Below are 12064 nucleotides of genomic sequence, written 5' to 3' on the forward strand. Positions count from 1 at the left end.
TGTTGATATGAGCTCTGTGACTGACTGGTGACCAGTTCAGGGTTGTACCCTGCGTCGCTCTCACTGGGACAGGCTCCAGATTTCCAGAATTATTCTTCACACAATGTAGCCTTGCTCTCACATAGATCCTTGCATGCAAAGTGCACTTGTGAATTGTGAATGTTAAATGGGTCCAAAGTTGATGTATTTTCTTTTATCACTTTAATAGAGGGGAAAATGAAGATAACAGGATAACGTCTGTGTTGATTATCAGTCTTCCAGGTCATGGTAATCCCCAAAGGTTAATTCAAGGCGACTGGACTCTTCTTTTCTTGTCTTCTTGGAGACATTTCAACTTTAATCCAAAAGGCTTCTTTAGTTCTAAATGTTGCCTGAAGTATCTCTAGTTGTGTCCGGTGCGTCACTTGGGGTGGTCACAATAACGTTTTTGTTGTGGCTGTTTGTTGTTAGTGGCCTCTTATCCCGTCGAATTAGACAACCTTTGGGGGAGAGATGGTTAGGGCCGAGTGTAATTGCTGACTCCAAATTGTCCATAGGTATGAATGTGAACTTTGGGTGTGAATGGTTGTTTATCTATGTATATATGCCCTGACATTGGCTGGCAACCAGTCTAAGGTGTACCCCACCCGAAGCCAGCTGGGATAGGCTCCAGCATACCCCCACTGAAATGGATAGAAAATGGATTGACGGATGGATGGATGTTATAAGCAGACAGGTGGTAAATAGGATTGTGCAAACCTGCCCACATGTTATGTTTGGAGAAAATCACTTTCTTTGACAAACCAGCCACGTAATGGATAATTCTGCCTCCTGTAGGCTCGGTCCTTCTTCTCAAAGCAAATTTCACAGAGGCCCAGTTAAGATAACCCACAGTTCGACAGAGCCTTCCTGATGTGTGTCTGTTTCTTCTCTGTCAGTGGCAGAAGTTTCTTCTTCTTTGTCAGTGGCAGGGATCTTCCATGTTTTGTCCTTGAGTACTGACTGGTCTGTTTGGGTAGGCTTTCGGAACACCTCAATATTGAGGCTTCTTTCCATCCCTGCCCATAACTGAAGAAGCCTGTTGGTGTATGAAAGTATGAATAAATCCAAAATCTCCACGTGCATGTTGACAAGCATTGTTCAAGGAAGAAATGTGACTGTGGTCATGTTTCTGCTCATCCGTTTTCACGGCAGTAAATCAATGCATTCATAGATTTAAGATACTGTCCTTATCCTGTTTTATCACATCCTTATCAAAATCTGAGCTCCTACCCCCACCGTGTGTGAAGCCACATTCCCACTGCTACTGAAACAAACACAAGGGCATCCTCTGCTCTACCCATCTTTATCACACCAAATTATCACATGGCCATCACCTATTAGTTCATCTGTGACCACAATCACACAAAGTCGTCTTCCGATGTCTCCAGCATGAAGTCAAATAAAATGTCAATGACATTGCTCATAAGAACAATGTGTCACAAGTCTTTGTTTTTCATTGTTGTAAAATAACAGGGTTGCTTTTAGAGCGTGTAACATGACTGCACTTGATGACACTCTTATCTGTCATTCTTATCTCCAGCAGTGTAAAGCTTGTGTCAAACATCAGGTGCAGGTAAATGATCAATGTCGAGGATGTGATAGTACCATTATTCTTGTAAACACCCATACAAAAGAGTGTTTTTATCATATTCATTTTATTTTTACTAAGAGAAATATGCCTTGACTAAAGAGACACCAATATAAGCTATCTAGGGATAGGCTCGCCCTCATTTTTTAATTATCTGATTTGCCCAGTTTTATTCTTTACATTTATTAGGGGCCGAGCAATAAGACTCATCAGACGTGCAAGGACCCAATTGTTCTTTTTATTGTTTTCAGACCAATTTAAGTGTTCCTAGAACTCACTCATTCACAGGATTAACCATTTACACCAATTCATTGCTGCCTGTGTTAGATTTATGTCCTGAATCTGATATGCATTAATAGTTTTAGTGAGAAGAATTACTTCTACTATTTTTACAATTTTTGTTGCATATTTTCAATGTAAAGCACTTTTATTTGTATAAAAGGTGAATAAAGAAATACAAATAAAATTTGCTAATCTTTTGGGACAAAAGATGTTTGTATTAAATATTGTATTATATTTGTGGTATCTTGGAGTGTGGTTTGAATGTTGAGATCATTTTTAGTTATTACTACATACAAATATCCTGCACATAATTGTGTTATGTCATTTATCTTTTGTTATAATACAATAGAAATGGGTGTATTTCAGCCATAGTTGCAAATGGTGATCAATTAATGATTAATTAATGGTTCATTAATTTGAAAGTAATTGATTTGAAAGTTTAATTTAAAAAACATGCATGTGGGTGTGAACACATACATGCCGTATACATTATACCTGAAAATAGTATTTATGCTGGGGGTGTCACAAGACGAGATTTTAACATTACTTTTAAGAAAAGTACAATGAAAGAATATGACAGTATATTGCAATCTACTAATTATATTTCTACTTTATTATACTCTTCTGCACTGTGTGTGTGTGTGCTAACACCCATTGAGGCTGTATGACACAAGGACTCACTCCATTCATGCCATTGTTCTATGGAACAAACACGCCAAGGTGCTGAAGTCAGTGCTCAGAACTCTCTCGCTGCCTGTTTGGAGGCAAGAGACGAGGGAAACAGACATGCATGCCCATGCCAATATATGGAGACCGGAAAAATGTATTATTTTATTTTATTAATTATTTTAAGACAGCTTCTCTGAATGAGAACTCTACATTTTAATCTTGCGAGATCTTGTGACACTCGTAATGCAATGCACCTAATATGGTATATTATGAGTTAATGTGCAACAAAACTAACACCAACAATACTGTAGGCAATGTAGATTTTTTTTTAACCAAAACATATAATTAGACACAGTACCCAGAAAGTGTTCACAGTATTTGACACAATTGTGTGTGTGTGTGTGTGTGTGTGTAGGCCTTCCAGCATATCACCACATCTGTCAATCAAACAACAGGGGAGGTGAAGGGTAAGGATGAGACGGGCACGCTGGCTAATCATTTTGTAATCAGGTGTCAAAACAAAACAAAAAAATGTTTATCTGATCAGAGCTGGCGGCTGCCAGAGTTGACATGAATGTTATTTTCCTCCTGTGTCATCGTGTCAGGGCTAATGGACAGTGGTGAGAGGGGTGCTTAATTACTTTTGACCACACTCCCCCACTAATTTCCCATTTATATGGAGGCCTTTTCTTCTCTGCCATCAGCCAAGCAGACCTTACCCCACCATCTCTGTCTCTCAGCAGGCATTTTCCTATACTTTTCTTGCCAACCTTTATGCTCCCTCTGAATTTGCAGCCCACAATTTGACTCCTTAGTGCTGTCCAATACCAACTTATGTTTGAATGTCCTGCAGGCATCATTATCCATCAACCGCAAATATAAAGTTGAATTCCCCGCAAGTCGATTGTAACCATTGTTTGTCCTATCCCAAGGCAAGATATGGTGGGTGATATTTAACGGTGGTTTCAAATTGTAGTCTTCCTGTCATCACATGGAAGTGTTCTCCAGCAAGAAACGAGAATGATCACAATTAGTGTTAATCAAATTGTAATTGCTAATTGAAAATTTGGGGTTTAGACATTTATACATGCAACCCTAAAGGTGATGCTGAACAACCCTAAGTGAGTCAAGAGATTTTCTTCCTGTCACTCACACATGGGAAAACCATCTGGCTATGATGACAGTTTTCTTTATATTAATGTATTGTACATATTTTTGTCAAATTTAAGCATTTTCAAAAAAATAACTTACTAAATGAAGTAATTTGTCACTTCCTGTCCACCCGTCACTCAGCTCTCCGAAGGAATGCTTAATTACTGGAAATTCTCTTATCACAGGTCTGGAGCCATTTAAGTGTGATAAATGAGGGATTATTGTAGTACTTATCCTGTTCGGCTGGAAACTAACCCAGCTAACACTTCACTGTCCACTCTGATTGAATCCCTTAATATTTCATTCAACTAAACATATCACAGCAGTCCACAAGAAGCTCTCCAAAATACTTGTACATTTTATGTTATCCTTATGATAGCAGTAAGTACACCGAATGTCAATATCTGGCCTGTTAAACAATGGCTTTACTTGATGCTGTACATGAAAAGACCAAAAAATGGGACATTTTAATCTATGCCATCAATCTGTCTGAGACATGTAGACATGAGGGAGAAGGTGATAATTCATTTTTAACGGTACTCCTTAGTCTCAAAGGCGCCCTAAGGGGTGGTGATGGGTCTTCACCTATGATTGAGATCCTATATGTTAAGCTGTTTTATGGGCCTCTTAATTTAGAGAGGCAGACTCTGCCATAGAATGCATGTCAGAGGGTTGACCTCTAACAAGAGACATTAACTGACCACAGGTTGACTAGTTCGAGCCCTCTGGATGGACACGTTATTGTTAAAGGGGACTTTTGCTTTTTCCACTTTTCTGATCTATAAATGTAGTTAGAAGGTTGTATTTTCGTGTTAAACGATGCCAAAGTTTCAGATAATGAAGTTTGCACATTTGGAAGTGAGCCCTGAAAGAAGTTTGGGAGGACTCAAAATGCTCGGTTTCAAAAGGTGTGGTAAAACTGCCCCTTTGTGATGTCACAGAGGGACGGACTTCCTTATATATAAACTCCCTACCCTCCCCCAATCTCTGCTTCCCCTACACTCCCACAAGCGCTGCTTCATTGTTTACTTGCTAGCAATGCCTCGAAAGGGAAACTCCTAAACATGCCACCATCATGCACAAGTGGTTGGAGCTCCTGATTCCCTAAAAAAAACATGCATGTTTGGCTAATTGATCATATTTGAGTATGAATGGTTGTTTGTCTATATCTGCCCTGCGATTGGCTGACAACCAGTCCAGGGTGTACCCTACCTCTTGATAAGTCAGCTGGGATAGGCTCCAGTATCCCCCCTGCCACCCTAGTGAGGATAAGCGGTAGAAAATGTATGGATGAATAAGCATTTAAACATGAGGCCGTTCAATCACAAAGACAAATCCTCTGTGTCGCTCTGAGCTCATGTGCAAGACAGCCATTCTCTCCTCTCGCCAACATTGTTGCCCAATTTGTCAGGCACACAATAGCGTCCATGGCAGAACCCATTTGCATTACTGTGTGAACAACAAATGTGATTGATCTAATTATTGATTATTGTTTGTTGGAGGAAAAGCCTGTCTCCGGGGAGTAGTTGAGACAGTTGTACAATCAGATTGAACATTTATCTTCTCTGACCTTTTTGAATATATCCCAACAAAAAGACACTGCAGATAAATGCAGGAATTAATTCTAATATTGGCAGTAAAAATAAGTAAAATGATAATTTCCAGAAAAAAGTAAAATGTTGTAAGAATTAAGTTTTGTTATGTTTGAATTACGTTAAATTAAATTGTAATGCAAAAGAATAAAGTGAATGGCTTTCTGGAGATACAGTGGTATCTTGATTTGCTGTTTGTTTTGGTTAACATACAACATTTTTGGTAAGATTTGGTCTTGGATTGTGTTCGCCAGCTTGGTTAGCGAACAAACTTTTGTATCTGTTCTTGGTTTGTTTAGACAGTCCGCATTACATAGCAATGAAATGGCCAAACAGAGGACCCTCGCGTTGATGCCTTCTGTTGGAGCATTTGAGCGAGTGCAACAAACTCTCAGTAAGCCATTGAACTAAATGATCTCAGAGGTCACTAACACAAGTCTATTGTGGAACAGTTTGACTCAGGCAGTATATTAATGATGCAGTTCTTCTCCAGGAAAAACTGTTACTTTGTTGTATTGGGTACTCGAAATTGTCCTTTGGCGTCAATGTGAGTGTGAATAGTTGTTTGTCTATATGCGCCCTGTGATTGGCTGCCGACCAGTCCAGGTTCGAAGTCAGCCGGGATATGCCCCACCTCACCCATGACTCTAATGAGGACAAGCAGTATAGAAGGTGGGTGGACTAAAAAAACGAATGTTTTTTTTTTCGTTTCACTGGATGATGTAGTGGGGATGTAGGATTAAAAAACATAAAAGAAAAGCCTATTTTTCAAAACTACCAGATTCACTTCTATGACATTTAAAAGTATTACAAATAATTTTTAAATACAGTATATTTGGCTCACTGTGCCACACTTTGAAAAGCCCTGCCTTTTGGGGGTTACAGTAGTACTTCACCATGCCTAAAACTGACATGCATGTTATCCTTTCTACAGCTTTTTAAAAATGTTTTTATCTTATCATGCAGCCAGTATACCAGCAAAGAAATATTATATAATACAATCAAACACTGTAATGACAGGAAGCCGCAATGAAGAAGTGTTGAATGGAGGCTATCAAAAGTTAAAGTCGGTTCCAATTGCGATCAAATGCAGTTATGGAGTTGAAAATGTACAACCATTTGTATCTCTATGTTTGACTGAGGCTGCAGTAGAACTAACACTGTCATTGTAGGTTTACATCTCACTGCAAGAGTTGCAGGTTATTAAAACCAGGGCCAATTGATCATCAGTGCATCAATATGTAGTTTGCATAAAATTATTTCCTTTAAATGCTTTGCGTTTGAGGTGACACAGGGTGGGATCATCAATAATGTAAATGAGCCATTAAGGCCTTTAAGAGGCTGTCTGTGAGAATGACAGACCACCCAGTGTCACTGAGTTAATATCCAATATAGCCTTCGTGCCACCACACCCCAATTGCTGTTGCTAGAGTCATTGTACTCTAAAATTTTGATTGTTTTCCTTCACATTAGGAGTTTTTTTGTCACTTTGTTGTGTGTCCCAAGTAAAAGTGATTAGTGATGTTTTTAAATGCCACACACTCCTGAGGAGAATTCCCAACGATGCAATCGCAGCTCAACTCTGACGCTGCCCTTTACTTCAATCCATAAATGCTCCTGGCTAACACCTACAACCTTGACATCCCAGCCCAGTCTCACCCATGCTTTCCCTCCACTCTTGAAGTCGGATTAAGTGGCAGCAGGAGGAAATGTTCAACATGGTTGTCTCATCTTTAGTTTATGTAGCAGGCCAGTTTATCGTTTTTTCGATTGCTGCAGAAAAGGGATGCAAATTGACCAGCCGAAGGTTATTTTCACCCTAGAAGTCGGTCTCAGTGCAGTAAGTTGCTTTTGTATTATAGATGGCTTAAAACTCTCCATGCTTTTTGTTGTGAGAGTCGCTTTTAGAGCTTGTCTTTGGCAGTGTCCAAAAACACAACATGTTTGGAACCTTTCCATTATTTTCTATACAAGTAATGCTTATTAATATCACCGGCATTATCTTTCCTTGCCATGCTTCCCAGATCTCTGCTCTTCCATCTTCTGGGAATGCCAACACAAAAGAAAGATGGCAGCTCACCAGTGTAAAGGTGACAGGCACACGATAATAGCCCAATTATCCCAAAATGCCAAATTTTACTCCAAAGGAAAAGGAGCATGCAGTGATTAATGGTGAACACTTAAGGGGGAAGAGTTAGACAACGCTGTTGGAGAGGAGAAAATATGTATCAGGCTGCCGCTACTACAGATGCTTCCTCCCTCCTGACAAGTGCAATTCATTTGAGAAGCTATTAACATGCATAATTATGCTAATCAAGCAGTAATTAAGTGCCTATTCATTAGAGACCTTTTTTGTCTGTTAATTTCATCAAGCATCGCTGTTGGGGTTTGTTTCCCTGCATTTTTCCTCTATGCAATATTTCCCAGATAAGGAGCTCACGTATCACCAACAAGCTCCTTTGCTGCAGCTTTTTGAGGTTCTCTCACACACACACACACACACACACAGCTATGTTGCCAGTTGGCTTATCTAGTATATGTATCTCACTGTTCTACTGCAGTACTTTTGATAGCACAAAGAAAGAACTTGCTCATTGAGCGCTTTTTTGTTGTTAACATTGACCCCACACTACATTTTTCTTTTTCTTTGGCTTATTGTTTTTTTTTTTTAACATGCAGTGGTACCTCTGTACCGTTACTATCCAATTTTTTTGCTTGACAGATGAGAATATTTTTCGCTTGCCAACTCCAACCACTGGGAGTGGTCTTGGCAGTCATAGCTTACATAAACAGAGCGAAGCAGAGCTGTGGAGGATGGCAGTCCTAAGGCGTATCTGTCCTACAGTGCATGCCCATATAGGGATAGCCCCTGTGATCTCACAAACAGCCAAAGCTCTCCAAAGCCGAGTGTTCAGAGCCATCCTAAACTACTTTTAGGGCCCACTTCCAAATGCGCAAACCTCATTATATGAAACTTTGACATCTTGTAAATGAGAATACAACATTCTAAGAAAATGTATTGGTCAAATAAGTGGAAAAAGGAGAAGGGAACATCAAATATTTCATTGCCACTTGCTGAACATCAGAGGTCCACCTATAACTTCTTCATATGCCGAGATGTCCACAGTACTGTAGTCCACAATCAGCTATACAAACAGAAGCTGAATTGAAAACAAAACAAAGCAATACTGGCAACCATTCAAGTCCCTCTGGTTGTACTCCAAGTGTTGTCTTCAGTGTGATTTGTGAAGGTCCAACATGGGACTCAACTCATGCATGCTCATACCCTCCAGCAGAATGAGGCGGGGGGGGACATCATCATGGACCAAGTACTGTATGTGTTTACATACTGGGATCTTGGCCCAGCAAGATGGGATGATAACTCAAGTCTGAGTTGCTTGTGAATATTCTGACAAGATTGTGAGATTGATTGGTGGATTTTATTTAGAACAAATAAGATGAAATAATGTATGGTAATTCATTGAAGGTAATGGTGGCCTAGTGGTTAGCATGTTGGCCTCAACGTCAGGAGATTGAGGGCTTAAATCTCCTTTGGGGAATCTTGTGCGTGGGCTTCCTCCCACAACTCAGAAACATGCATGTTAGGTTAATTGGATACCCTATAGGTGAATGTGGCAACCAGTTCAGAGTTTACCTGAAGTCAAGACTGACCCCAGCTCACCTTTGACCCTAACGAGGACACGCGATATAGAAAATGGGTGGATGGATGAATTTATGAGACGTTAAATCAATCCACTGTGGTTCATACAGTATAATTCATCAGTGGGACTGATGATCATTCAGGGCATGAACACATGTATGCTTTTTCACTAGGTTGGCACTTTTTATCCGGCAACGTTTTACATTCATTGTGTGTACATCCTGTTCTCTTTAACCTCAAATGATTTCAAGCGTTCCATCTGTCCTGTTTTAATTAGCCTGAAAACTGCAACACATGACCTGCATTTTCACCGCGTTTCTTTCTAAACTGTTAACAATGAGTTTATTTCAGCATCACCCTGGTTATACCACCATATAGAGCACAAATTCCGCCATGTCTACTGAAGCTTTGTGGTGCCTGTATGAAATGTGATTTGCAATGGCATGCCTCTGTCCACTTGCAGAGAGTCAGACAGGTGCTCTCATTGGACATGAAGGCCTCTGGTGATGCATGTCAGTCTTGATCACCCGTGATGATGCCCCCAGGAAACCAAATAGCTTCCTTTCATTTGACATCCACTCTGTTTTGTGTTTCAGCACTTTTCTGATAGTTTTGGCAGCCCAGGAACATCCGCTTGGACGGTGGAGACGTCCACGGTGCATGCTTTATGTTCCCCAATGCTTCCAATTGCTACTTTTGCAACTTTACAAATGAATGTTCCGACAATATGAGGCGAAAAATCATTAAATAAAATACTTTCAGAATAGTCATAGAATTTTAACTTCAAAAAATATGTTTGCCCTTTTTATTAAACACATCACTTTTAGAGGTCGTTAATATATATTTAGCATAATTCTGTAACATAACAAGCATTTTGGCTCATCTTCTGAATCTATTAGCAAAAGTGAAGGCCTAATCCTCAATCTTTGCGTGGTTGTGAGGCTCCTCAAATGTGTGAATAACCCTCATCACTCAACACGACAGCTAGGGCACACCCTGCACTTCAGATCATTCATTTCAATTACATTTATAGTCCCTTAATTATTGATTATCTATGGCAAACCAACATGTAATCCACACACATCAAAACATTAAAAGTGGCCAGCCTGAGGTTCGATGGGGCAGAAAAAGGCCCATGCTGATGTCCGACTGCTCCTTTTGACGGCGTGTCAGGGTTGGCTCACACGCCGCTTGGCCTCGTCTGGCTGACGGACGTCATCATTGTGGCGGGCCTGTCAGAACAAACTGGTGTTCTGGGGGAGAGATCCAGCTTTAGTGTCTGGATGGGGAGTCTGCAACACATGCATTGCCCTTCCATGGAATATGTTCCTCAAAGTGGCAAGCTGGTGGCAAGTTAATGACAGGAACAAGCGATGACATCATAGAAAAACAAGATTACGCTCCACTTAAGACATCTGAGTGAGTCCATAGATCATGCACGTGGGGTGGGAACCGAAAGGTTCAACACATTCATAACTGATATGCCTTTTTACGCAAGCTTTGCTTCCTGCTTCACTTTAATTTAGCACAGAACTGATACATCACTTGGCTAGAGCATGACAAGGATTTTATTCGTGATTTATTCCCGTAGATTGACAGTCACAACGGAGGCTAATGTGTAATCATTAGCAAATGCTTTGAAAATATTTATGTATTGTTAACTGTCGTGATTTACTCCCTCCCTCACATTGCCATTAGCAAGTGCCTTAGAAAACAATAAATGCCACAATCGCTTTCACTTAATTAAGACAATAGATATCATACTGCAAGGTAAAATGTCACTCATAGCGCCGTCTCGTGCATGGGGCAATTTACTGCTAAGTGTTATGAGAGAGGCTGACACAAATAATAGCTGTTAAGCTGTCAGCTAGTGGGGGCTGAGTCACATTAGTGAAATTAGCCCAGATACACTATTATAAACAATGCCAGCATCTCTTAACACATACATAGTGTGGAAATAAACCCACAATGCAGCAATAACATGACGCATTAGGAGTGTATATTAAAAAGGTTGTAAAAGTACAGTTTGGACTACTTATAGCACCCGCTCAGGTTTGTAATCATATGTGAAAAAGCTCTTTTGAATATTCTAAAATGTTCTTTTTCTGTCCTGTTCTTAATATTGCACTAATTCAATGAAGTGGATTCAAATATAAGCATAAGCAATCCCACCCAGAGTGACACCATGTTTCAGCATCAGTGAAATCACCAGAAGTGACATTTGGTCAGCACTGTTAACTGCTTGGCTTCATGGCTGGAGGCTGAGTCACAGGCAGCACTGACATCTGCTGGTTGCAGAAGGATAATCTTACTTTTCAATGTACCATTTTGTTAACTAAAGTATTTTACAGTTAGGATTTCATACGAATAAGATATTGTTTGCTTACAAGCTCAAACAACTCACACCTTCAATCTAAAAAGAACATGACTACTAGAAAGTATATTATGTAAGCAGTAAATAATATTTGGGCCTCTTCATTCATCCATCTACTTTGCCGCTTGTCCTCATTAGGGTTGCGGTGTGCTGGAGCCTATCCCAGCTGACTTTGTGTGAGAGGCGGGGTTCACCCTGGACTGGTCTTTGGGCCTCTGGTTGCCAATTTTAATGCAATACGCCTGTTTATCCGGGCTTGGGTCTGGCACAGTAAGAAGTCCAATGGCAGGGTGTTGAGGCATTAGCATGGACCACTGCACTACTCAATTTTAAATTTAAAAACACAACAAAATAGGTCTGTCCTATTTTTTTCACCAAGAGTTTGTTCCATAGTCCAATTTGGCACTGCTCAGAACTTGATACCAGTCCACATTATTATGATTATCAAGCCCTGATATATATGTTTCTGTCTCAGGTGGTGTGATTCAGCAGGAAAGTTCTGAGGGTACCTGATCACTTTGACTTCTGAATGGACTGTATGGACAGAAATGCAGTAAATTACTTAAAGATATGTGTCACTTAGCCTGTACTGTATTCATTTCTATACTACCAAGACATTCCATTCAACTGCCTTGAACTTTATAGAACAGTTTGCATATCAGTGATGTCACATTTTCATTTACTGTGCATGCACTGTAATGCCGTACCTCTTCACTGTTTTTGCA

General features: G+C 40.1%; 1 long non-coding RNA gene across 1 annotated transcript in view; it reads left to right on the top strand.

Moving 5' to 3' along the window:
- The window catches only part of LOC131139239 (uncharacterized), a 206532-nt gene that overhangs the window by 140937 nt on the left and 53531 nt on the right, over positions 1–12064 (top strand). The window lies entirely within an intron of this gene.

This window comes from Doryrhamphus excisus, chromosome 12, assembly GCF_030265055.1.
Source record: "Doryrhamphus excisus isolate RoL2022-K1 chromosome 12, RoL_Dexc_1.0, whole genome shotgun sequence".
NCBI classification, from domain to species: Eukaryota; Metazoa; Chordata; class Actinopteri; order Syngnathiformes; family Syngnathidae; genus Doryrhamphus; species Doryrhamphus excisus.